Genomic DNA, 25,421 nt, shown 5'->3' on the forward strand with positions numbered 1-25,421 from the left:
GTATACAAAAAAGTATGTTTTTAATTAAGATTTCTCTATTTTTATTAATTTGAACCTCAAAAGATTTATTTTAGAGCAAACAGGTCAAACTCATTCTTCACCTTTAAATAAAACATTTTACTTTAAATTATTTTACATTTTAGTTTAAATATTTTCTTATTTTATTTTATTGAAATTTTTAAATTTTCAAATTGACGTAATTATTTCGAGTTGAGTAGTGTTCCTTAGTTTGTAATCTTATAAAGTTGAAAACAGTTAAGGACAGTCAAATGCTGATTTCAGATTTACGTAGCCCAAAACACAGAAGTGCGCAGCGAGCTTTATTATTATTATTGTACTGGCACTCCAATGAGCACAGTGGAATCCATTACAACCAGCAAATATCACCCCCCCCCCCAAAAAAAAAACTCATAAAGGAGTGAAGATAGACAAAATTTGATTATCCAAAGGATACAGAAGTTTCATTTTGTGGCGCTCTAGAATCACCAATTATTATTATTATTACGTTTACAGAAGTGGTACGTATTAGATCTAAATGATAAAGAATATGTTAGCATCTTGACCGCCTACATAGTCAGGGATAAATACTTAATCTTGGTAAATTAGTATCTTTATACTACACAAACAAAAATCCATTCTCCGGACAGCGGTATATTGTACAAATATACGGTATCCTCTTGTTTACTATAGAAATCTGTACGTAGCATACGTTATCCGTATGCTACACAGGCCCTGCCCTTAGATGTTACATCATGCCGTTGCAGGATGTCTGACATCTAACAGTTTTCCGTATATCCCATGCATATACTTATGTTACCTTCGTCAGCTATATGTTGTATACGTCCATTTGTATGTGAGATCCTGACAGCCTACATTGTTTCATACGGAAAGTACGTATAGATGGAACACCTATAAAACATGCGTTTTCAGTTATACGTCTGCTGTACGTTGTCCAAAAATTACAGGAATTACGCATGTAACCAATCTTTTTAAGTACGCCACCTACAATTTTTTTTTCTCAGTGTAATTAATTTCGTAATTACGATGAAAGAAAGATGAAAGACAAACCTGTCAATTCTCAGTAAAATACAATTTATATAACTATATGTATAATATAAACGCGTTCCTTTTCAAAACTTAAGTAATTGTATTTTCCCATGTTGGAAATATTGACTCTTGATTATATTATATATATATATATATTATATATACTTGGATATATACTCGGATAAATTCATGATTGTGTAATTATTGTGCTGCCAAAATGTCTTAAGCCGTGGCAAAAATGCGAACTAAAGCTCACACCCTCACACACCCACGCGTTGAGCCAATAAGAGTTCAGCTGTTGCTAAGCGAGAGAAAGCGAGTGCAATTCCTTCAGCCGATAGCAGCGCTAGCAACGAAAAGACTAGGGATCAAGTCAATGTGGCATTAGTATAGTACTTGTTTTATATAAGTTAAACAAATAGTATGTGTGTTACTGATAGGACTAAGAGTATACGTACCATGTTAGGCGTAGCCTCTGTGTGTCTCCATTAGAAGTCAAACAATAAATTTAACCTGCACTTAAAAGTGTACTTTTTTTTACGTGTACTGTACATAATAAGTAAAAATCTAATCCGAAAGACTGAATACTTTATTACTGCCAACGAACGCGTTACTTTTAGCGACATCAAATTTAGTTCTTGTCGATTTTCTCGAAAACTACACATACGAATTTCTCCACAAGCACTTCAATTTGTTCAGCTTGATGTGCGCCTTAGATTGGTCAATATTGCAATTAACCAAAATTTAAAAGTTTCAGAGTTAATTATAATGTTGGATTAGATGTCATCAACACTAACGGTAGTACGATGACTAGGTGGTAGAGCGCTCACCTCTAGTGCTACGGGTTCTCTAGTTCGATTCCCGACCACGCGAGCTTGTAGTGGGACAACATCGTACGTCTATAGATTTTTTACACGAAGTTCTCTCCTTTATTTTCACGTTACCACCGCACCAGTTATTTCATAATAACTAATCGTTTTCATCAATCATCTGCCTCCTATAGGGTAAAGAACATGTGCATTGAATGCAAAGCTAGACATTTTATTTCATATTATAGTTCAGTAACTATACCGTATACTATACCGTGTTCTTGCTACTGACATAAAGAACAGTTTGATTAGTATGCATATCAGTATCAGTTTAATTTTAATAGGTGGCGCGTTGTCGTAACAGAATCAGTTTTTAGGTTTACAAAAGAAGTTAGCTTCTCTCTACTTTCTCGAAAGTTAGGCATGATGTTTATGCTCATCCATATCATCATATTCAGCTAAAAATTAATATCTATCCATTGATATTGTATGTGTGTTATCTTTTAGACAAATCCTCATTTTTCGTTAAACGTTAATACACTAGACTCTTGCCAATCAGACCATCAGTAGTCCATCCTCTCACAAGTCAGTAATCCGGTCCCAACATCTCGCATCCATGTGCGCCCGAAGAAAATTTTCTAGGAGGGGGCTCAAATCCCTGGTTATTATATTACATTTGGTATTTTTTATTTGTATTAAGAAAATCTTAAGAAATTTAATAAATTTCCGTGAGCCTGGGGGGAGCTCGGACCGTACCCTGCCCTCCCCTTCGGGCACCCATGCTAGCATCTGCCGCCTGTATTTGTTTATACCGTAACTGAGGAAAAATACATACAGTACTATTGTGGCTTTCGTTTATTATTGCTTGGAAAAAAAATGTGTGATAATGCATGCCGTCGTCGAACATCTTCACTGCTTCAACTGAACATTTGCGATATGTTTCATAGTGAGTGATAATTTACGTACAATCTTAAGCATTAAGTTTCTCTATTTTTTCTGTTATAATGTATCTAACCTTACGTTTAATAAAGTATAGTACTGTATGTATTAAATTCCATTTCAGACAATAATCCGTCACTTTCGGTAATCCAGCATCCCTCTTTGCATGAAATGCCGGATTAGCGATAGTTTACTCAACTACGTATTGCCGAATGTGTGTGCGTTTTAGTATTTAAGTATATTCAGTATTTAGGGTAATCCTATATATGATAATAACAATGACCATAATTATTTTGTAAAAAAAAAAAAAAAATGGTATGAAGATACATAAGACATATACAAGGTGGCCCAAAAGTAGATATGCAGTCCCATACTGATCGGTCATGACATTTTATATCATTTACTTCTTATCCGTATATGTATTGACTTAGCTTCTTCCTTATTTGCTCTTATTTTCACTTATATCTTCAACTCGGAACAAACCAGAGCAAATAAATTCATTGTATTAATAAATTAAAATGTCATACTTGATCTATACTGGCCTATAACCTACTTTCGGGCCACCCTATACATAATAATACATATGCAATGCTATTATTGTTGTTTGTTTGAAAATAAGCGTCCTTTTTTCAGTACTGATGCTATATGTGAAAAGGACTCAACATTTATGATGAAAAACATGGAATCTTTAAGTTTAACGTCCCACGATTATGCCGGTTAGGCTAAAGGAGACGGTGATAATGAGAAATTAGTGAAATGGTGGAATGAAGAAAGTGGGAGGAAACGAGAGATCCCCGAGAAAACCCACGAGCACGGTTTTTGTCCACCACAAAGTCAACTCGGCGCGAACTGGGATCGAACCAGGGATCCCAAGCACCGGAGGTGAACGCTCTACCACTGAGCCACCGCGCCCCTACATTTATGATGGAATCTGTACTATCGTAATGTTCTATTTTCTCGCACCGAGAACTTAATCCGAGATCATATGCATCAAAGAAGCAGAGCTATCTATTAGACCAGCAGGAGGCATTATTATTTTTACTTCATTTAGAAAATCAGCAATATTAACTTTATACTTCCTCTCTCTTCCCTCCCTGTCCTCTTGATGAAATTATATGCACGTCTCTGATTTTATATCTACTAATACTTCGATTTTTCATTCGAACAATATCAACGTAATTTACTTCACATTCCTCAGCTGGCAGTTGGTTTAACCGTAGGACATTAAAGTGGTGATATATAATTTCATTTCAACATTGCATTCTCCCGCATGAAATTCTACTTTATACCTTTACTGTGGAGTTTTTAAGAGCCGACTTTTACTCCATTGTATTCACAATACCTTTCTTATCCATTGTTCTACGTAACGATGAATCATTGATTTCATCATTTCATACAAAAGTATTGTACACAAGTATTATAATGTTCGTTCGGAATAATACGGACATCTATTCTGTGTGTGCATGAATAATATCTTAAGAGATTGTTTTGTCATTTAGAAATGAATGAAAAGGGAAAAAAAAGGAGGATGGAATTATTTCCACCGTTATTCACAAGCCCAGCATCCTGATGAATAAGCAACGATGGACCAAAAAAGAAAAAAAATGACCAGGATGACTCAGTTCTCGCTCGACTCGACCTTGTGCAAGTGAGGCAGGTAGATAGGTTAGTCATGTCATAATTAAGATTGATTTTCCCGGAAACCTCTTTCTCTTCTCTCACAGAGGAGTCTCTCTTCTGGAGCAGAAAAGGTTAGACGACGAAGCATCACTCGTAGTGTTGCCAAAGACATAGATTTACCACTAAATTCTACAGTTTTACAATCGCGTCTAGGGAAGAAAATTGGGTCATCTGCGGATTGGTAGGCAATTGGTGATTTGAAGAACTGTGTCTTTTTTCTTCTTGCCACGACGAGTGTATTACAGTTGTTCGCGCCATGCGTTGAGTTGATTTTAGTTTAGCGTCCCGTTCAGCAGCGAGGCTATATGAGACGTGGACCTACTGATTAACGTGGAATCCGAACCACATGAGCTCCCGCCGGGAAGTTCGCGCCATGCGTCAACAAAATTGTACACCATGTGATAATTGTCAATGCCACATACACACATTCCTATATATCGGGCGTTCTAAAAATTGTGCCCAAGGGCTACACAGCACTATTCTGCAAAACAAAATAAAGCGACAAATATATATAGTTGTGTACCTTTCAGGTCCTCGTCTGGAGACGCGAATTGCACTATGTGGCAACGTCGTCGATAAAGAACCATAGAGGATCTATCCAAGGATCTTATAAAATAGAGGATCTGCTCCATATATATCTCCATCCTATTAAATAATGAAGCCAAAAAACAACGGAGCATCGGCACGTCTAATTGGCTACTCTCGTTTCCGACATCGTCTGATTGGCTACTTTCCTTTCCGCCATGTTTGTTGGCTGAAAACATTGCGATCCTATTGGGCGGAGTGGGCAGAGTAGGGGTGGCGAAACCGTGACGTATGGCTTCAAGATTTTATTGTAAGGGCAGATCCTCTATTTATAAGATCCTTGGATCTATCAATCTTATCAAATAGCTACATTGATTCTTTCCGGATGGAAGTTAAAAGTCGATATACGTTGATAGTAGCACCGTTTATTCACATAACAATTGATGTAACTGCTTGATGGATTGTCAGAGCAATACTAGTGGTTCTAAGTTAATGTGAGGTTGCCACAGAGTGAAAATTGATTCCTTACAGGGGTTGAAGGAGGCTCAGAAGGGTATCCCATTAAATATGATTTTAGTTTTATTTTGACCTGAAGAATAGCGCTCTGTTGTTCGTGGGCACCTGACATATTTTTCTTTTTAATTTTGGTCCTCTGTGAATGTATTGTACTATATGTGTAAGAACAGAAGTAGAATATTCGCAGAAATTTGAAAAGACTAGTTAACTGATCCACATTTGCAGAGTTAAATGTAGATTTAAAATGATTAGGGATTAAAGAAAAGCTGGATGGAATGATTTTGATTTAGCTATCCCCGTATTACGAAGTATTAATACAGTGACAAGATGGATTATTACACTTAGAAACCTGGAAGAGCAATTCATATGATAACACCGATTATGCATTAGTGTTAAAAATTTATAATTTCTTAAATAATAAAAGACATAATTAATCAAAATATTATCCAACTTTCTTACCAGTATGCGTGATTTTGGCAGTGTTTGGAAATAGTCATTTTCTTGCGCAGTTCAAGAAGTTTTATTCACGAATTTGACAGAATTTTGAATGATCTCGTTGGCAACACCGAACACTTGCATCTTTTACGAAGAATAGCGAAGAATGACGAAGCAGAGCGAAAGGAAATTTACGACCTCTGTTCCTTACCTTCCCGCCTTCTAGGAAAAAAAGGTAAGAAAGAAAAAAAGTTCATGATTCTTTAATGGGTTAGTTACTCATCTCACAGATATTCTACGCTTCTCCCAAAATTGTTCTTTTAAAAAAAGCTTCTCTACCTGCAATTATATCACACAAACCGCTAACGTGCTGCTAAAAAGTAAGTTCATCTCGAGAGAGGGATACTAATGCATATATTACAACTCTTCAGAATTCACAAGTCTTTTCTTTTCTTCTTTTATTTTGATAGTTAAAAACGGGGAGAGGGGAGGGGTCCAAAATGTTATTTTTAAATCAACGCACACCATGTTCAATTCAACTTTTGCAGATCTATACTCTCACCAGTAAGTAGGATTTTATCCCCCCCCCCAAAAAAAAATCCATTTTCGTTTTTTATCGCAACCGTAACTCCTTTTCCATTTTACTGTGCATACTGTTAGATCTACCTTTCAATTAGACACTAAACTCTTGGCGTTGGTCAACATCAAAATTCAAAAGATACTCTCTAATTAAATGTACAGGGTGATTCTAAATGAATATCGGGGTTTTAAGGCTTTGTACCTAGGTAGTGTTTATTACAATTAACTTACAATTATAAATACTAATACACCAAATGAAACAGCAACTTAGTTTCGTAGTGCACGCATGCGCACGCACTGTTCCCTCTGTCTGCCGTTAGAAAGCTCTAATAGCAAAGATCTAGTAGCACAGAAAGCTTTTTGTATTTTACATTTTGCAAAAATTGAATCTGTAGTTACAGTGCAACCGTCTGTGTAAGAGCTTTAAGGAGACGCTTACAACTACGTCCTTATCGCTTGCAGTTGCTACAAGCTCTAAAGTTTACAGACTACGGGTGCCAACTTTGGAAATAAAATGTTGCTGCATGACGATGAAGATTTTCTGGATCGTGTCGTCTTCAGTGATGAATCGACATTTCGCCTAAGTGGCGAATTGAACACTTATAATGTTCGCATCTGGAGGACAGTAAATCCTCACAAGATGGTATAGTTGCAACGAGGATTTCCCTAAATTGAATGTTTTGTGTCATATCCCGGCGGATAGTTTATGAGCCTTTCTCGCCTATCGACTAGATGTGTGTCGTATAACGAATGGTGCTCACATTGAACACTTGTAGCAAAAACTGTTTGAATTGCTCTTTCATTTGATGTACGTTAAATGTAATATACAAAGCCTTAAAACAGAGATATTCATTTTGAAATACCCTGTAGTGAATTATAAGGTCATTTATGTAAAGATCAGTATTCATTACCTACGCCATTTTTGTTTCTTTAGCCCATGGGGAATTATTTCTTTTTCTAAATTCTTTGAAATGAACTAGACTTTAATGACGTAATTTTACAGATTTCTTCTTCGAGTATAGTTACGTACATGTCTCTTACTTTTCAAAATGAATTTGTCTTATGTATGAACAAATAGCAGTGTCACACGTACAGTTTGGTTCGTATGAACTGGTATTACCTGAATTAATAATGAAACCGGAAGTGGTAATATACTTCTAGGACTTCCGGTTTCAGTAGAAAGACTAAACAATGGAGATGCAATATATTCTTGTGACGCTTAATAGATCGTGAAAATTCGCTTCTCCACATCTATTTCCGTTTTCACTCTATTACAATGAAGTTAAAACCTGAAGTGGCCGATTTCTGCCACTTCCGGTTTGAATAGAGAGCTAGGATAGAAGATGGTAATTATTACTAGATTGTTAAATCGATTTAAGAAAAAAAAAAAACCTCGCATTCTCATCGTTTTTGCCCTATGTAGATTAATATTGAAGATTTAGTATACTTACATCACTTGCGGTTTTAGTACAAAGTTAAAGAGGGAGATGAAACGTATTCTTGAGACACTTAATCGATTGCAAAAGAAAAAAATGCTTCTAGCTATCTGTTACCATTTTTGCTCTACACTGATCAACGTTAAAACCGAAAACGGGTAATTTCTATCACTTCCGTGGATAGATCACCTCCATCAAAGAACTTCATTCCTTATTTTTGATCCTCTACATTCTGACCAAAACTGATGCTGATCAACCAAGTAGTTCCTAATATTTCTTGTCTCCCAAACGGACAGATAAGGTTATTATAAATGTTTGAAGCGATTTCATAAATTCACTGTAGCTCTAGTAATTGAGATATTGTAACAAAACTCAACAGTAACGTAGAAAAAACTCAAAAAGTTTTGTTTTTTTGCAAGTGTACTTCAGATTTCTCCCGCCAGAGCGCAGCAGTGAGGCAAGACGGCGACAGGCGCCAAGAAAGCATTTCATGTCATGGCCTTCACCATCTCCTGACCTAACCTCATGCGTAGACCTTTGTTCTTTGTGTGTGGGTAGGTTATGTAAAAGATTCAGTGTTCACATCTCCTCTATCAGCAAATCTGCCAGAACTGCAAGCCCACATGAGCAATGCTTTTGAACTCATTGATAGGGACACGCCGCGCCGAGTGTGGGAAGAACTTTATTTTCGGCTTGATGTCTGTCGAATTACTAACGGGACATATCGAACATTTGTAATTGTAAACAAAAACTTTTTGAATTTTTCTAATGTGTATGAAAAAATATCGCAATATATGCAGTAATACAGTTATTATAGAGCAGCGTTTCCCAACCGGTGTGCCGTGAATGAGTCGCTGATGTGCCGCGAGAAAATCGAAACAAAATTATTAATAGCTATCAAATTGCAAGTCATAAGGAAAAAATATATATATTCGTATTTCACATTATTATGAATCTACAACTTTGTTTCATACCGTGTTACTTTTCTGTACATTTTTAATGTTGAAAAAAGTATTTGTTATCATTGTTATGGCCATTATTGCTTCTTTCTTGTAGCAGACTATTTCGTAACTTGAAATTTTAAAATATCATTCAGTCCTTTCGACAAAGCAAACATGCATACAAATTACCTACATGTGTGTTTTAAAAGTACAAGAGATTTATTTGTTCGTTCGTTATTTAGTGCTTCCTTCTTAGTGAAAGGTTGGATACAATTTTCGAAAAAGAAAGCATATTTGTAAAAACCTGTATCCAATATTTCATTGCAATTGTTTTCTATTTTTAAATTAGAATGAAAAATAAGCATAATGATTTACCACGGGGAAAAAGACAGTGATCGACCTTTCTTCTCTGTGGGAATTAGATCAGTAATCACAGAAAAAATACACGGTACACTTACACATAGACTTACATATAATATCTATGAGTGTGCCGCGAGAATTCAAGTTACACCCATACTGTGCCGCAAGTTGAAAAAGGTTGGGAAACGCTGTTATAGAGCTACGAAATCGCTCCAATCATTTATAATAACCCTGTAATATATGAAGGAGTTTTGGTAAACTGAACTCTAATTCAAAATACTACGTAGTATTAAATTTGATAATTAAATTTTAATTTATATCACAAAGTCTTATTTTCGCGAAGAAAGGGAATACTAAAATAGATTTGTGGAAACAATCAGTGGAATGGAGCAGTTAAAATTTGCTGCTCCCTTCCAAACTTTCATCTTCGATTGTTGTCTAGGTAACTTTTGTCCTTGTTTTGATTGGTCGCATGTATGGTTTGTTGGAGTTTAGCGACAGTTTTCATTATCAAGGCTATATAAGACGTGGATCAATACAGGGTTTGTATGATAAGTAATGAGACCAGGTCTGGAAACATTGTTTTATTGATCTGATCTGTACAGGGACTTAAAAGCTTTCGAAGTACTCTCCTCTTGCGTCGATGCACTTCTGCAATCGATGTTTCCACGCTGCAAACGCCCCCTGGAAGTCAGCAGCCGGCATGTCCTTTAGAAATGTGGTCACGGCTGCTTGGATGGCTGTGACGTCTGCAAAACGGGTTCCTTTCAAGCGTGGCTTCAGCTTCGGGAAGAGGAAGAAGTCGGCCGGGCTCACATCTGGGCTGTAGGGTGGTTGTGGAAGGACTTCCACCCCAATCCGGGTCAAAAAGGAGGTCACTAAGAAGGCGGTGTGGGCAGGGGCATTGTCGTGATGCAACTTCCACCGGCTAGCGATCGCCGGTCTTTTCCGCTTGACGCTCCTGTGCAGTCTCTCAAGGACTTGTTTGTAGAAGGCGGCGTTGACGGCTTGTCCTTGGGGTACAAACTCCTTGTGGACCACCCCCACATTGTCAAAAAAAAACAATCAACATTGTTTTCACCTTTGACTTCGACATTCTGGCCTTCTTGGGGCGCGGGGACGCAGGAGTGTGCCACTCCGCGCTTTGACGTTTCGTTTCAGGGTCGTACTGGAACACCCACGACTCGTCACCTGTTATGACGTCATCTTCAAAGTTAGGGTCACTGTTCATGAGGTTCAACAGTTCCTGACAACAATCAACACGTCGTTGCTTTTGTTCGTCAGTCAACACTCGCGGCACCAGTTTCGCACAGATTTTTCTCATTCCCAATTGTTCCGTCACAATCTTGTGCACTGTTGTGTGGTTCATATCGAGTTCATCAGCAATCAATCTCAACGATAATCGACGGTCTGAGTTCAGGAGATCCCTCACTTTTGCCACAGTTTCGTCCGTAGTCACTGTTGTCGGGCGTCCAGCCCTCTCCAGATCCTCAACGCTTTCCCGGCCGTTCCGGAACGCACTGTGCCAACGAAACACCTGGGCTTTGGATAGGGCTTCCTCTTTGTAGGCCTCCGTGATGAGAGAAAGCGTCTGAGTAGCCGTTTTCCCCAGGCGAACGCAAAATTTGATCGCATAACGCTGTTCGATGGAACCCTCCATGTTTGTTGATTTTCCGCCGTGACAAGAATGTTCACAAGGGCTTTGTCCAAGGCTTGTCCGCGCTCCACTAAGGCTCGGAGCCAACTGACGCGCGGTGCGTTGCTTTGCTCGGACCCCCCCCCTACATCCTCCATCACCGACAAACCCGCTCCAGCGACACGCGCGCCGCGGCGCGGCGAGTCTCATTACTTATCATACAGACCTTGTAATTTTAAGGTAGACTCTGAACCATTGACATGCGTTCAAATTTTTTAAGGTTCTCTCACCGGAAATTAAACCCGAGAAGGGACGCACATTATCCACTAAACCAACGAAGAGGACTCTGACATTTTCTTGTTTCACTAATTGATTATTAATTCATTGTTCAATCTACATCTCGACTCATTCATGTTTAAAATTTGTCCGTTAAATGTGATTGATGCCAGAAATGTTCCCCATCTAATAATGCTTCATACTTTTTTTTTTTTTTTTTTTAAGAAGAATTTAACCCGAGACAACCCAAGGAGTGCCTCGGAGGCACCCTGGTCAACTTTTAATGCCATTATTCGTAATAGGTAATTATTTTGTGCCGTGTTCTGCGCTCTAGAATTCTCCTATCTCTTTGAAATACACCCTCTGATTGCGTTTCCTAAGCTTTTTTCACTTAACCTCAGAAAAAATAGGGTTATTTTTTATACTAACGTAAAAGCCCAAGGGGTGCCTCTGAGGCATTCTGGTCAACTTTTAATGCCATTATTCTTGATAGGTATTTCGTCCTGTGTTCTGCGCTATAGAGTTTTTCTATCTCTTTGAAATACACCCTCTGATTGCCTTTCCTAAGCATTTTTTTTACTCTACCTCAGAAAAAATTAGGTTATTCTTTATACTAACGTAAAGGCTCAAGGGGTGCCTCTGAGGCTCCTATTGAAGTACTGTATATATTTTTCTAATTATTTGATACTGTTTATTTTTTATTACCATTGACAAATGATTTCATAGCAAAGTAGTGACTAGCCTTTCCTATTAATGATGGAAAATACAAATGGTCGCGGTGGATTCAGGTAGCTTGTATATGCAGCAGGGAGTCTCAGATTCACACCTTGGGCCTTTTAAGGGTAAAATTAGCATGGGCTTTCCCGGGTTAATGTGACAATTACGCTCACACACTCAATTAATTGTTCTTATATTCAAATTAAAACATATTTATATGTAAATTCAATTTATTTTAAAAAGTCAAGGAAAATTTTATTTTGTTTCATTTAGCAGCCAAGCGAACCTCTTTCATTCGTCCCAGGTAAAGAAGTTTCTCTGCTTTTCAGAAAGAAAAAAAACATAAGACGGTAACCGCACTAATTGACCACCCACTTTTCTACCTCGCCAGTAAACGGTAATGGAATTTGCTATTGTTACTCCAGCCATACTGTCGCACTACCTAAGTACCTCGATATCGCAAATATCACGTCACAGACACACAGGAACCAAAATTTTTTATCTACAATCTTCGCAAGTGCTTATGAAACTCTTTAACATCACGTACTAGCCCAGAAGAGACGCTAGAAACCCAAGCCAAATTATCAACCGATTTTTGGGAAATGGTGTCACGAACTTAAAGCGGCGAATCAGAATCCGAAATTCAAAATTCACAAAGAGAAGAATGAAGCGTCTATTTTTTTTAAAAAAATAAAGAAAGCTGGGAGAACGCCTACACGGAAGAGAGGTTACTCTAAGTCGACACTTCATCGTGAAAACATCACCAACACGCGATTCATAAGCATACGTTAACTCATATATATATATATATATATATATATATATATATATATATATATATATATATATATATATATATATTTAAGTGTTTAAATTTAAGAAAAATGGCTAGCTAAAGACCCGTTAGCAGCCAGCTACTTAAACCACGCGTTATCCACAGCAACTTCGTCGTTACAAGATTATTTATACAAATATTTAAAACATCGACACCTAGACATAATTTTTATCATCTTATGGTGACGCTACGTAATTTGTGATTTTCAACTGAGTCTGTGATTGATCTATATACGTGGACTTCCTGTATTCAGAGAGGAAAAGTAGTGCGATGGATGGCGGATATATATATAAACTGTGCGAGTGAAATTTAAGTGCAGATGGATGTGATAAGTGACGCATCGTTGCATTTCAACAACATGGAGATGAAGGACGGAGACACGGGTTCGATCCCCGATACTTGGAACAGATGCCTTGCCACACGAAGACCCAGACGCTTCGGACAAACGTGGACCTCTTCTCCGGGAGTTGAATCCAGAGGACAGCGGGGTCTGAGAAGGGACATTAGGAAGCATTGTGACGGTCAGTTAAGTACAGTGCAGTTTTCTTCTGAAGTGTGGAAATATAAGCGGAAGGACTTATTAAGGTAGGACAAAGTATTCTGTTATTTCCGTTATTGAAGAAGGACTATGGCCAATATTTCCGTGATTCGTGATCTCCATACTCACCTTTTCCTAGAAACTTCGGGACATTGTTTATTCATACGGAACTGTCCGTAAACATTTAGAGCATTTTTTTTTGAAGAAGTAAACAAATAGCCTAATGCCTTGGTTGCATTTCCAAAATTAGTTCACGGATATAGGAACTGTTAATTTCATTCTTGAATAAGTACCATAAAATTTTTGATTATTTTACTAGTGAAATTTGTATACATTGATTTGATCTTCAATCATGCATTTATTTGTAATCGTAATGTGTCAATATTTAGATCCTTGAAGCCGTCATTATAATCATTTATATGCAATCCAGTATTTATTTATATCAAGTATGGATTATTTCTCTTTTAAACATAAATCGCGTTTAAGATGTGTGAATGTAATGTAATTTCTGTTTTGAGTAAACTATGATTTAGCGTCAAAGTCTAGTTTTTCAAATTTTAACATTTGTATAGGTTGTGTTAAGGAAATATGTGTCAGAGCGGTAAACAGGCTTAATATGATTTTATTGTAACTTGTCAATTTTTATTATACTCATTCTTAAAAGAAACAATCAATATAAAGCTTCCAAAGACGTGCTATGTTGAGTAAGTTTCAGACAAATAAGTGTAAATATTCTTATCTCGTAATATCGTTAGAGTCTCATAAATAAGGTAAACAACTTAAGATACTCGAGTAAATCCCTTCGGAGGTACCTATCTGAGCAACGAACGCAGATAGGGTCCATAGCTATGGAGAAACGTGTATTCGCAAAATAAGGAATCAGTGAGAAAATCAGAAAGCGTCGACAATGTAATTATTTTGATCAATTGGCCAAATTATAATAATAGTAGTACTATATATATATATATATTTCTGTGTAGTGCATTTGAATATGAAATATTTGTGTAGTTAGTGTTGTGTAACGATTTTTACTGTGAATGGTATTATTTTCCAACTGATATAGTATGTGTACAAAGCTATGTTTTGTTTATGCAAATCTTTTAATATTGAAAATTCATTTGAGTTCATTAGAAACAGTGCACTAAATTTTCTCAAAAGCATACTATCGCTTCTAAACTATCTCTCCAGTGAGTCTTGCAAGCAACCTAAACCATTAATTCTTTCATTCCGCAATCCGATTCTTAAACTTATTTCCATTTCTTTTATTAATAAAAAAAAAAAGGTAGTAACTGTGGGCGAATTACTTAATAGTCGTTTATGCCTAGGGGAAAAACAATAAATCATTTTGTTAATTAATATTCAGTTTAATAGAAATTTTTGTTTGTATAACCACGTCATGGTAATTATAAAGAATCGAATATTGTCAGTTTAGTTGAGTAGAAATAGATTGTTGCTAAATTTTACAGTCAAGATTGAATAATTTGAATATTACGTTGTACAGTGAAGAATGTGTTAAGAGAAATCATATTATTTGGTCAAAACAGTTAAAAGTCTGATTCATTTTCAGTAAAGTCAATTAATTCATTTTTTTTTTTTTTTTTTTTTTTTGTAAATCCAAATTAACTTTCTTGTTGATTTTTGTAGATATCACCTTATTTCTCGTTAAACTTATTAAAAGTCTATTTGACGTTAGAACCAAAGCATTTATGTGGTTATCATTTCAAAGATATGCCTATTTCTTTAACTGATATTGGCATACCTAGAAGTTATTTCAAATTACCCTGAACAGAAAAAGTTGAAGCACGGTTACATTGACCATCAGAAATTTTTTTATCTAAATTAACTCATTTTTTAAACTTTAAATTAAACTTTCCTTGTTTGTTGCTTTTTAACTATTTTTGCTATCTCCACACACTTCGGTGACAGAGTGATAGTCAGTGTAGCCAACTGAACAAGCCATTAGCGAAAAATCTTTCTTTCAGCTTTGCAGCTTGTGAGATTTTTGCTCCGCATGTTTAAATCACTTAACTATTAACTACGCACCTGTTTTCCTAGCGCCTTGGAGACACCGTTATGGGGAAAACAGGATCGATTAGACATTAGGTCATCTTTCGTTGTATATATATCAATTTTTTTTAATTCCAAACCATCTTAGCAAAACTGTATTTTTACCTTGGAGAACTGAAGTTCGAGCCCCGTGGAGTCAACTTCAATTCTCCAAACTCTCATTCATTTTTTCTTATTTGTGTAATAGGCAGATGAGTTGCCACTCATCAATACCATTCACTTTTCAAGTACAAGGTCAGGTATTCATTTTTCTGATGCATATTAGGCTCATCCGTGAGTGCCTTAATTATTCGTTCTAGTTCAGATTAAATATGCAAATTAGAGATAAGGAATCGAATTCCGAAAACAATACGTTTCATATTCTTCGTCGCCCAAATACGTAAGATCTGCTTATTCGTAATATCACGCAGTAATTCTATTTGGCAGCCCGAGCAGAAATTTTCCTTTAATTATTAGTTATTTTCAATCGTTGCAAAACTTAGCGCCCGAGACAATAACATTATCATTACAAAACTTGGCTTCCAATACAGGAACCCCAGTGTTACATTAATAATTCTTACGTTTCTGATTCTTTTACGTAGTTGCTTAACAATGTACTAGCTACATCGTAAATAATACAATTACTCACAAAAACTTTCCATACTGGTTTATTAGACAATAAACCAATTTATCCGATGATTGCTTCACGTATCTGACCAACTTCCTCATCACGTACTAAAGTCATCGTAAGTATGGTCTTGATGTGTGCACGGTATCTGCCAGAAAATTCAGTATTATCCAATACTAAAGTTTATAATGATTATATTTCCTTTATTGCAACACTAGTTGAAATGTCCATCCTTCACACAGGGAGAACAGATTAATAGAAAGTATTTGAACCTCATTCTCCCTTAGGATATTCATTGGGTACGAATTTGAACTTAAACGGCATCGGGAGTCACTATTCCCGGGTAGTATGATCGGCGAGGGACGTCACCCTCATATGTGATGAGCTAACATGGTCATAGATGTCGAGGGTCTGGAAATCTGATTTCTGGTTCCTACAATCGCCGCAGCAGTCTAGGACTTAAATATCAAACGTCGTTACATTCGTTTTTATTTACATATCAGATTACCAAAATATAGTATTCTATTTGTTTAAGCTATTATTAACAAATTGAATAAGGGTAAGTTACAAGTCTTCCAATATTTCCAAAACCCTAAAAGCGAGCGCGTGTATACACCATTGAGAAACGGCCAACTTCTGGAACCAATCGGCACAAGAGTCGTTTCGACCATAAATTCATACTGTGTGTGCGGTAGTACGAGGGAGTCATTTTTATCGAGTTAGTTCCTAACGGTCGTACAATCATTATCAACCTTTATTTCGACCAATTAGAGCGAATGTATCCTGCACTACGCAAAAAAAATGTCCTCCACTGGTGAATCGAAAACGTCCTGCTGCAACAGGATAACGCAAGACCACACGCGGCTCCAAAGAAGCAGAACAAAAATTCAGCAACTTGAAGAGATCGTAGGGGGCTACATCCATCATATAGTTCTGACACTGCCCCTTCGGACTACCCGTTTCGGTCCATGTTGCCCCTTCGGATCACCAACCAACAAGAGGTGAAAATCGCAGTGACTGACTCCTTTGTCTCTAAGGAGAAGACGAGGAACTGACAAGAAGGTGGATGCAGATGCAGACAGCCTAAGACGAGGTGCTGTAATTTGAATGTTAACCTGCTTTCTCTGTACTAAATAGACATATGTTGTGTAGCAGAATATTGCAAGACTTATGAGTCGTACTTGTAGTCAGACAAAGTATTCATGAATCGAGATTGACATGAACGAACCTCAGAGATTTTCTCTTACGATCCCATCGCTACCCACAAGAGTATATAAAATATTTATTCTTATCTATGCCGTCACCCTTACAAAGGTGGAATGCATCGTTAGAATACGCATGGTGCGCAGAAGACTGAAGTACTTCTACTAGTTAACCAGACCAACTGGCTTGAGCAATTTGCAATTGGTTCACTATCATTACGCACAACAAATATCCCATCATTTTTACGGTGATTACTAACACCTCCTAAGAAGGGTAATGGGATATGTCCAAAACCAATCTACTAGTTGTGCGCACTAGGAAAGAAATTTCTCCAGAAATTAAATGAAATTTTTAGTTTTACGTCCCAGGATTATGAACCCAGGCTAGAGGAGACGGTTATCATGAAAATGAATGAAAACTGTGCAATGAATATTATATTATATATATATATATATATAAACGGGAAAACTCCGAGAAAAGTCAAGTACATGGTATTCATCCACCATGAAGTCCACTTAGTGAGAGCTGGGATCGAACCACGGTACCCATGCACCATTGAGAAACCGCCCCCCTGGAATTTCTCCAGATAGTAGAAGTCTACCGGTATCCAGTGTAAGCATTTTCGTGTTTAAAGCAAGCTCACTTCCTTCCCCTCCCCAGCGGTGTCTGATGGCGTCCCAACATCACCAAGATACCAAAATCTCACAATTCAACAACAAGCCGGCAGAGTCCAACTCAAGCTGGGAGTTTCTTGGGACTAGAAAGGGGCTGAAACCACAGCCTTGCGTCCAGAGATGTCGAAACTCGCGTGCACGGTGCACCAGAGTCCGGGACTTGCGCTCAACGGTGCTCGGATCAATAATGAGCGCGAGCGAGCCCGAGCCCAGTCGAGGAGGGAAATGAACTCAAGTGCGAGCTCGAATGAAATAACTGAGTGCAATCTTAATTGGAAATTCATGAGTGCGAGTCTAATCCAAATTGCCATCTATTGCCACATTACGGCAGATGTACCATGTGGCTTACCGGACCCACTGCCACGGGAATTCACTCATTTGAGAGTAAGACAAACCTCTTCTCCCCTTAAATGCAATGTTTTTGCATTTCTGAATGAAGCTTCCTTCTCACTTCACAACTCCATCTTTCATGCCATGCGCACCAGTCTCGTCTCGTCTCATACGTTTTTGTAGAAACCTCGTCTCGTCTTTTTCGTCTCATTTCGAACATACCCTCGTCTCGTTTTACAAACTTATGTACGAAATATATGCTCCGTGATATTTTTCTCATAATTTTACCTAGAAGTTGTCAGAATCCTTCTGTGTCACATGGGGTCCACGAACGGGGTGATACAACAACATTTAAAACATATTTATTATTGGAGTATATTGCGTAATGACTTGCGTATCGGGTATCTTTAAACGTTGATGGTTGCTCTTCATTGTCTCCGTACAACCACTTTATCTATTCTACTATAAACCATGTATCACTAAAACAGTGTCTGAGGTCTAAGACTTGATGAATTAGTGTTGCCCACGAGATTTGAGACAGTTTTCGTCTCGTCTCGTCTCGAATTTAAAAATGTGAGAGATTTTTCGTCTCGTGGACAACGGTACGAACCAGCTACATCTGTGGGAGAAATTGTCCAAAACAATGACATCTGCATTAACTTACAATTAACGGTATAATAAGTTGAGTAGTACTATGTTTGCACAGCAAGGCGATTTTCAAATGATCCTAGTATAGAAAGCAAGAAATAATAGTTTAATGACAAATGTACTTGTCACCTACCACACAACCGAAAGTAGAATAAAAGCTAGTAACCATAAAAGCCTGAAAACCCCTTTATTAGCTATAAAATAAGGGAGTTTAAAAGTTTAAAATACCGTACTTAATTTTATTTTATCGATGAGGTTCCACGGGCTCTTTGCTTTGGCATTAGCTAAATAGTTCCGTAACAATTCCCGTTCATCCTGGACGCACCAAAGTTCATTGAGGCCATATTAATTCATACATCAAAACGAAGAAGTTAACAGAAAATCATAGTGCATGGCATATTCTCAAATTTCGGTATGCGGCCTTGCAATAATGGCAGAAGACATATGTACCAATCATAGTGATTATGCTGCTTACTATAGCCACTCGATCAATTCAACCGTGTACGTAGTTTCTTCCGAATATTGTGCCTCGGTCTTGCTTCAAGAACACACACACACAAAAAAAACACAAAAATAAAAATAAAAACGAAAGATGAAGAAATATGGTTTAAACGAACTGCGAAAAAAAAAAATCTTTATGTGAGCGAGAGTTAACTCTTCCGGTCGTTTGATCCTAAAGTTCTGCTCTTCATTTTTTCCCTTACTTTTTTTTCTCTCTTGACTTGCACATACGCCTCGCTTGCGCATCACATGCTTCACCCGTGCAGAATGATTGACGACCTACAGGAAATAAAGAGTTCCCATCGCAAAATCCATTAACTTCAAAGAACAACTAACGTTCCGTAAAAACAGCAAGAGCGCTGGAAAAAAAAAAAAAAAAATCTATCAAGAGGAGAAAGCATACAACTCGAATACTGTATTCCAGAAAGAAAAAGAAAGAAAAGGCCAGTTCGTTCGCTCATGCCACTTCTCTGCAGTAAATATGCATATATTTGGATTTATCTTATGTGATGCGTGTCAGTTATGGAACCTTGTGGAACTCGGATGAAGAACTGGCTCTACAAAGTTACGTTATCTGACAGGTCTTTTATTTACTTTGACGAGAATTCAGGATTTAAGTCTGACTGAAAGTCTAAACGTATGCACTCTTTCAATAACTAGATCTAGCTTAAGAAACACGATGTTTAATCATATGCAAGTCAAACCCTGTATCTGAATCTTGCATATCCATATCCAAGAAGTCATATTTAGGATTATTCTTACTCGCTTTCTGAAGATATAACTTAGCTATATATGCATATTATCCTACTATCTTCTCATCCAACGCAAAAGTCTTTTTCCTCCATAGACTTCCAAACCATGAGATGTATCTTGGTCGTACTTCCTATTCTAGGGGTGTGCCCGTCTATCTTAGCACTCTTTAATCAATTATAGATATATCGAGTACATGTGGAGTTTCACGAAAAGTAACGTTCCCCGTTAAATTATCTCATCGTCTCATTTTGCATGTATATGCCATTTTTAATCAAAGACAATACATCATTCATCAAGCTGGAAATAATTCAAAAGCTGGCAGGTTCCCGCAGTGTCCAAATTCGTGGCTACCTTCACGATTGGAGTTCGCGAATGGATAAAAGCACGGATTTCGGAGTTGCGAGTGTATTGTGTCATGATTAGGAGTAAGGATGAAATTTGATGTAAATCAATTTTTGCTTTCTTTGTTCGACTAACTTATGCCACCATTACACAAACAACACTCAAATACATATGATCGTGAGTTATCCGACGCTGAAAAGAACTCGAGCAATTCGTGCACAACTTGCAGCTAATTCCCTCGTAGTTTCCATTGAATCAAGTATTTGCGTAACATGATAGTAAGTCGTACACTACTTGAAGCTACTTGCCTCTCAGTTTCCATTGAGTCAAGCATTAGCGTCATGTTGTAGTGAGTCATATACAACTTGAAGCTACCTGCCTCTCAGTTTCCATTGAATCAAGCATTAGCGTCATGTTGTAGTGAGTCACACAACTTGAAGCTACTTGCCTCTGTTTTCATTGAGTCAAGCATTAGCGTCATGTTGTAGTGAGTAATGTACAACTTGAAGCTACTTGCCTCTCAGTTTCCATTGAGTCAAGCATTAGCGTCATGTTGTAGTGAGTCATATACAACTTGAAGCTACCTGCCTCTCAGTTTCCATTGAATCAAGCATTAGCGTCACGTTGTAGAGTCATATACAACTTGAAGCTACTTGCCTAAAGTAGTCATGAGTAGTGCATTTAACTGCTGGCGCAATTTGGCTATCAAACGAAGTGCAGGAAGTAATAAGTCTTTCTTGAATGATCTTGTTAGTCGACTCAGAAACATCTTAAAAAGTGAATATTGCGAGTACAACGATATCTATAACTCATGGCGGCGTTATTAAACAAAGGGAAGAAGATAAACAAGTACACTCCTAGAGACTCCTAGAACGATGTTCATAAAAGAATACTTCAACGGCTTACGTAAGGAACTCGTTACAACAGGCCCAAAGCTTTAATATGTATTAACAAGTTCTATTCTTCACAAACTTCAATAACTTACCACCTCGCATTGCAATAAGATTCTAAACATTCTAAACTTTTTGTAACTGTGTGCTTTTTGCACTGCATTGTATTACTTCGATTGTATTGTATACGAAAAATTCAATATATAGCCCGAAGGAACTTTTAATATGAATGTACTCTTAACCCTTATCCGGGCAAGACATTTTTGTAACGTAAACGGGCAACCGGGGCCTGTCAGGCCCAGTATATATTTTAAGTGCAGAACACTCAAAGTTCAATGTCTGTTGCGGCATACTGTTCCGACTAAAGGCTACAATAGTCACGTGTTCAATATATAATTATGTGACAATTTGATCTAGTATTTGACAGGAATTTCAGTAAAGTTACACGGGGCCTCCTAGGCCCCGGTTGCCTGGTTACGTCAGGAATAGATTTTCAAATTAAAAAAAACAAAACATTAGCTTTACCAACTCGATATGTTCATGATTTTAACTTCGACGAAAGATAGAAGAATTCAGTATTATATGTCTTCGAAATATGTATGGTTATTGAGAAATTTTAGAAAAATGAAGCTACTGGGCCTGGGAGGCCCCGGTTGCCCGGATAAGGGTTGATACATACCGACCATTCGCCAACGAATTCGAACCTAAGACATCCTTCCAAAATCAACAATGTAAACTATTATATGTTAATTGATAACCTAAATCTATTGCATGGACTATTACAACGACTATTTTGTTTACAACACAAATAATAATAATAATCAAGAACTGTATCTAATACAGTATTTTAAGAATGTATACAGTAATCCTACTGGTTTTCTAGATGCTAATTAATTAAATACTAACCTCAGTCCTTCCGTGCCTGCTTCCTCGTTCTCCCTGAAATACACAAACACAATAATGTGGTAAAAGCAGCATTTCATAAATACAATAAACAAAAAACACAGCTTTTCATTTTCTAAACATGGAAACTCCTTCAGAAACCATACAAAAAACTAATTCCCTGCAAGTAAAGATAGAATAATAATAGACCAATATTGTTTCTCAGGTTTAGTTGAAATAATTTATATACGTAAATTCTGAGACTTGGAATCGGGCAACTAATGTTCGCGAGACGTATTTTGAACCATTTGTTGTGCGAACTCCAGATTTGTCAAAACACATTGTAAGCTTTTAGGATTATGATACATCTCAGCACAATACACTTCATTCGCTGGGTTGTTTAAACTAGGGATGGCCGGATCCGGATCTCGAGTCTGGGTCTGGATCTCGAATTTCGAATTTGGATCCGGATCTCGGATCTGGGTCCGGATCTCGAATCTGGATCCGAGTCCGGATCTCAGATCTTGATTTATCCAAACCCACATTCCACCGAGCGAAGTAGCTCAAGTGATAGAGCGTTAGCTTCGCATTCGGGAGGTCGTGGGTTCGAAACCCGCTGCCGACCATTCTGACTGAGGTTTTCCAGGGTTTCCCTCAGTCCTACCAAGCAAATGCCGGGATGGTACCTACTAAACAGGTTCTGGCCGATACCTTCCCAACTCCTTTCCATTGTTATTGTTGTTGTTGGATATTCAGCGTAAAATGGCCTCGGAGCTGTATCTGGTGATTGTTAAATAAATAAAATAAATTTAAAAAAAATTGAGGTAAACTTGAATATCTAAACTTCGCCAAAAATAATTTCAGGAAGTCCTGACAGTGAAGAAGAAAACAGAAAATTAAGACGAATATTGACAAGTCTGTTTGTCTCCTTCATTCTACTCTAAAGATCAAATGCTTGCCTTACTATATATATATATATATATGTATATATATATATATATATATATATATATATATATATATGGTGCCTTCCATTTCAACTCAGGCAAAAAATATAAAATTGTACCATCACCATCTCAGATATTGTTCAAACTTTTTTTTATAGTAACTAGACATGTTTTTAAGAGACCCATACTTTTTTGTTTTGTCGAAAAAAAATTTCCCGCCAAGTAATGGGCCATCAAAGACGGGGAGTACAATTTATGAATTGTAGAAGACATGGAAAATGGTCAATTTCGGAGCCTCACCATTCAGCTATGGAGACAGGTAGAGTTATAATTCTTGTTGTGGTATGTACATAGGGGTATAAATAAACTATATTTTATTTTAGTTTGGTTTGCGCATGCGTATCTTTTTGTACATAAATTAACAAATGAACGTCAATTTATCTGAAAAGTCGAAGTTTGCGAATTTTTTCGAGCACTTCCGGTTCGAATTTTAAAATTCTGTTTTCACGGTTGGTAAGACCTAGTTACCCGCTTTCCGAAAAAAATTTTGCATCGCTTCTGTGGTCAACCGTTTTGTCGCAAAAAATTCGAGAAATTGTAAAATTTTCAAAAATCGCCATTTTTGGGCGCCATTTTCTCGAAAACACCATTTTTTTTAAATTCTGAAATTTTGTCAGATGGTTCAACTTTACTTGAATAATAAACACACCAAATACCATTCTCGACCAATGCTTCGTGGATTAACTGCAGCCTTTTGAAGTTAGCGAAGTTTCGCTAATTTTGATGTCACAGTTAGCAACACTGGGAACAATAAAAGTGCAATGATTTGATGATGTTTGTGGTTCATATGCATTAAATGAAGAATAAATGGTTTTCTTGGCTGTTTTTTTTTTTATTATTTTGGTTAAAAAGGCTCTCTGAAATAGTAAAATGAGCCTCCCTCTACTCCTCCGTTTTCTTAAACTGAAGTAATCTGAGGTGGAAATTACGATTACGAAACACACAAATTTCAAGTTCACTTACTTAAAATGGTCTTCGGAAACAAAATTTCACTGATTTTTTTTTAATATACATGGACCAATCATTTGCTTGGTTGTTGTCTTCTTTGCTAATAGCATGTAACCGTGCAGATGCTCCAATAGATGTTGGTTCACTCATAACTCATCCAGGAGTGGATCTAGGGGGACGGTTCCCGCCCCCCCACAAGAAGAAACTTTCTTATTTATATATAAATAAAACCCATCCCAGAGTTTGGAGCTCTTAAAAGTAGCTGTAAGTAGCAGTATTACAATCCCCCCCAGAAGTCCGTCCTGGATCCGCCCCTGCGTAGCACATTGTCGATAGTCACAAAACACTTATTTTCACTTCTCTTATGCTCTTCTGGAAACCTATACCCTGCTGAAGGTTCATGTGGAAGCATAAACAGCACTTAAACTTCACGTAATTCATGATTTATTCATAATATTTCTGCTACGCACCACTGGTTATCATACATATATGTGTATAACAAAAGTTCCTTTTTGCAGATTTCTTAAATCTACACTTTGAATTGCAAAAGTTCGATTTTGGGGGAAATATGAAGTTAGTTCATAGTGACCCGTTACTGCCATAAAAGCTTCGCAATTTTCCGAATGCCAAAGATAACTTCGTTGAATACCAGTTACCGGTCGCATACTTTCCCTTTTTCTTCCGGAAGTCGTCGAATTCAGTTCCAGGTAACAAAACGAGAGTGATACCCGGAGTTTGTACTTGCACTATACTCACGAATTCTCCTGCGGTTTTAGTGGGGACGCGGTGGCTCAGTGGTAGAGCGTTCACTTCCGGTGCTTGGGGTCCCTGGTTCAATCCCAGCTCGTGCCGTTCTGCATTCCACCATTTCATTTATTTCTCATAATCACCGTCTCCTTTAGCCTAACCGGCATAAACGTGGAACGTGAAACTTAAAGATTTCATTTCAGTTTTTTCTTCTGCGGTTTTAATACTGTGTATCTGTTTTAGCCTAAGGCTATGGCGCGTTGCCACAGTCTTTGCCCCCCTTCCTCACTACCGTCGCAGAGACCCTTGCATGACCGGTTTCACTGCAAAAACACTGCTTTATCGGACCTGTCTGCATCTCGAACATCTGAAAGCGATTTTTAAAGTGGGATGCAGCACCATCAGAAATCACTGACACGGTTTGGGAAATTGTAGACACCTTTTTCTATAAAATATATTTTCGCTTTTCTTCGAGTATGTTTAGAATCTTGTCTATGACTATGAGTACATGAGCCGAATCGTGTGTTTTATCGTCGTTTATTACAACAAAACT

At 37.4% G+C, this 25,421-nt stretch overlaps 1 protein-coding gene across 2 annotated transcripts in view; it reads right to left on the reverse strand.

Annotated features, from left to right (window-relative positions):
* LOC145683971 (uncharacterized) overlaps nucleotides 1–25,421 on the reverse strand; it is a 537,083-nt gene that overhangs the window by 344,948 nt on the left and 166,714 nt on the right. Inside the window, exon 2 of one of the 2 annotated variants that reach the window (XM_081755705.1) lies at nucleotides 22,191–22,223. The exons of the other annotated variant lie outside the window; for it this stretch is intronic. The gene's annotated coding sequence lies outside the window, so the exon portion shown is untranslated. The remainder of the gene's footprint in view (nucleotides 1–22,190; nucleotides 22,224–25,421) is intronic. 2 annotated transcript variants of the gene reach the window in all.

The sequence above is a fragment of the Thermobia domestica genome, chromosome 4, assembly GCF_964235325.1.
Source record: "Thermobia domestica chromosome 4, izTheDome1.hap1.1, whole genome shotgun sequence".
NCBI lineage: Eukaryota > Metazoa > Arthropoda > Insecta > Zygentoma > Lepismatidae > Thermobia > Thermobia domestica.